We start from the raw sequence: 3,517 nt of genomic DNA on the forward strand, positions 1-3,517 counted from the left end.
ATCGGGAAATTCAAGGAAAAACATAATGTATTATTTTTGGTATTTATTTCGATGAATAATTTACATTGCTTGTTAAAGTCTTATTTCTTTTAGAATTATTAAAATGAACTGATCAATTACTCAACAATGCATTGTTAATTAAATTAATACATGTCTTCTTCGTTTCTCGTCATAATATGTTTATTCCGCAATGTAAAATGTTGTTTACTTGTAAAGATCGAGGAATGAACCGATGATAATATAATATTTTTCATACTTTATTATCGATCTATAATATTTAGTACAATTGAGTGAAATATAACACGATACTAGATAATATCGGACGGATTGCATCCTTAGTCGGCACGTAAGACTCCTTATGGACTTGAAGTTATTTAGTACCAGCTGCGATCCGCGGTTCCATCCGCCTAAGTATGTATCCCGTAGGAATATTGGGTTAAAAAGTTGCCTATGTGTTATTCCAGTTGTCCAGCTATCTACGTACCAAATATCATTGCAGTCGTTTCAGTAGTTATTGCGTGAATGAGTAACAAACCGTTTTGTTATTTTATTGTTTGTTGAGTATGCAATAAAGGATATTTCATTCATTCATTTCATTTCAAATATTCACACATACATACATCCATTCTTACAAACTTTCGCATTTATAATATTAGTAGATACTATACAATACTATTTAATACGTGCGTGTTATCATTGAATTCTTTTAATATGATATTGTACAATTCGATCAGACTAAATCTACTTTTACTTGGCCTTCGTCATTCTTAAGTATGTGACGTCATAAGTAAATGGTATTACATATCTATTATGATGTATTATCTGATTGTAAGGAAGATTAGATGGTAGATGCGTAGAAATAGCCGATGCTTCAATGTATGTTATGTAGGGGTTTAGTTTATTTTAACGCGCGATAATATCTCGTGATTGTTTTGTAGTGTGAACGATTAGGAAGAGGATACTGGAGCCATTTAACAATCATTTATCCCCTTATTATCTGATGCAGACAGATGAGTTAAGCGTATTATATATTGCTAGCTTTTGCCCGCGGCTTCGCATGCGTTAAATTCAGAGAAGTTTAATACATATAAAACTTCCTCTTGAATAGCTCTATCTATTAATATAAATAATCAAAATCCGTTGCGTACTTTTAAAGATTTAAACATACATTGGGACAGGGATAGAGAAAGCGCCTTCTTTTTATACTATGTAGTGATGTAGGTTAGGGAATCTGTACGTCTTGTTTTATCATACAACATTCCACGCGATACATATTTCTCGAGAACATCAAAAAATGTCTTCTGGTATTGTATATTTCATCGAAAGTATGTTCGAAGAATTTTTTGTCTAACTATGGATTTATAATCTATATAAATACTATAAATGCACAAGTAGCTTTGTCTCTCTTTTCTTCACGTCTAATATACTGAACCGATTTGAATGATATTAAATAAGATGATAGTTTAAATTCCGAGAAAGGTTATAGGATAATTTATGATCCGAAAATCCCACGGGAAAGAGTACTTTGAGTGGAAAAACACAGAGGTCAGACTCTTTTGCTTAGACTACGCAGACGAAGCCGTACGCGAAAAGCTAGTAGTAGCGTAATTTTGCTCTAGTATGCAAGTTGCTTCTTTAGTGATTGAGACCATTTTTCTTATAACTATAACCTCATGTATTGCTCTCATACCTAATTGCTACCTTGAGTCTTAAATAGACTACAATGTTCATTCAATCGTGTGGCAAGTCTATCGGTGCAGCATTAATTGAAATCGATCCATATACACGCAACGCTTAATAATTATTATGCTTACGAACGAGACATAACCCTCACACTCGCCATTTTAATTGTTGATGGTCGACAACCGCGCGCTTCAGAAGAAGTTTTAGACCTAACGACTTAGGATCTCCTAGAAGAGAGCTTATTCCAATTAAAAAGGTCGACAATACACTCGCGATGTCTCTGGTTCTGTGGGTGCATTGGACGACGTTGATTAGGTACTTACCATCAGGTGATAAGTCTGATTAGTTGCCATACAAAAAAAATCATTCTTAATAACTCATAGCAAGCAACAGGGATAAACAGTTTTAGGTTAGATTTGTGTAAGCGATGTATATTCATAGCTGACATCCTTTTTTATATCATAGCGGGCAACTGAGCTGGTGGTTAGCCTTATGGTAAGCGATCACCGCCGCCCTTGAAAATTCGCAAGAATAAATAATATTTATAGCGACATGGAATAGACATAATAAATATACGCTTCACCCGCAACTTCTTTCCGGGTACGATGAAGCTTTGCAACGATTTACCAGCTACAGTGTTCTCGAACAATTATGACATTGGAGACTTGAACTAGAAATGAACGCATATGTCACTAAAATACCGGCAAAGCACCTATAATACCTCTAGTGATACAAGCGTTTATGGACGGTCGTGACCACTTAACATCAGGTGCTTCATTGCTTGCTCTGCCATTAAAAAAAAAAAGTTTTCCCACAAGATTCCGAGCTTATAAATTATAAATTGTACGTACTACGTATTCATTACACATATACATAGACAGAAAGGTAAACAAAAACATTGATCAAGCACAATAATTGCTTATTCAATCGAAACATACACACGATCCGCATTTAAACGAACACCGCTCATTTACCAATACGCAAAGCACGTGAAAAATAAAACAACACAATTTCATAACAGCCGGTAATCGCGGAGCGTGCATTAGAATGCTCGCCGCGCCGAAAGTGTGTCGACCAGTGAGAGGTTACTCAGCCCGACCTTGGCCGAGATGGTCGACTCACCGCGTAGTGGACGACGAAATAAACCGGCACGATAGATTGGGTTGGTTTGCGTTTGTACGGGGACGGTAAAGGGTCGCTTTTCCGTTTGTCTGGGTTATAATCTGGACATAGGGGGTATATAGATTAGGGCTGATGAATTGGATTGATTTGACGTTGTACAGGATGGGGAAAATCCAGCTTTGTTATTTGTCTATATGTGTCGAGTTAGACAAGGGCTAAATCCTGCCTAGTCGAGGTTATTTAAGGGAAGTAGACTAACCCCCGATGTTCATAATCAATCTTATTCCAAATGTCGCAAGCATAGATGGATATATATACCGTATACAAGTTAGCTTGATTAGCAAATAACAATCCATTTTCTGACGAAATCTTGTCAATAACAAATCGAAGATATCATTAATCGGCAAATTGATATTTGATGGTTGATTGGATTATAAATACATATCGTTTTAGCAAAGAATATGGTTTTGAAACAATTTTTACATTATTAAAACATATTAAAATGATTCGTAATAATGTGATGGAATTAATTTCTAAACACTAAAATATACATACAGCATCAGATACAAACATTATTCTACTTAATGCGTATTAAAAATGACTATAATATAATTATATATACTTTTATCTGCTTCTTTTACGTTGTTTATAAAAGTATTTTAGGAATGCAGTTTTGAAAATTTGAAAGTAATGAACATTAACACACAAATAT

General features: G+C 34.7%; 1 protein-coding gene across 1 annotated transcript in view; it reads right to left on the reverse strand.

Annotated features, from left to right (window-relative positions):
- Positions 1 to 3,517, reverse strand: part of LOC119829094 — a 40,288-nt gene that overhangs the window by 21,855 nt on the left and 14,916 nt on the right. The gene's annotated exons all lie outside the window — the stretch shown is intronic.

The sequence above is a fragment of the Zerene cesonia genome, chromosome 9, assembly GCF_012273895.1.
Source record: "Zerene cesonia ecotype Mississippi chromosome 9, Zerene_cesonia_1.1, whole genome shotgun sequence".
Classification (NCBI taxonomy): domain Eukaryota; kingdom Metazoa; phylum Arthropoda; class Insecta; order Lepidoptera; family Pieridae; genus Zerene; species Zerene cesonia.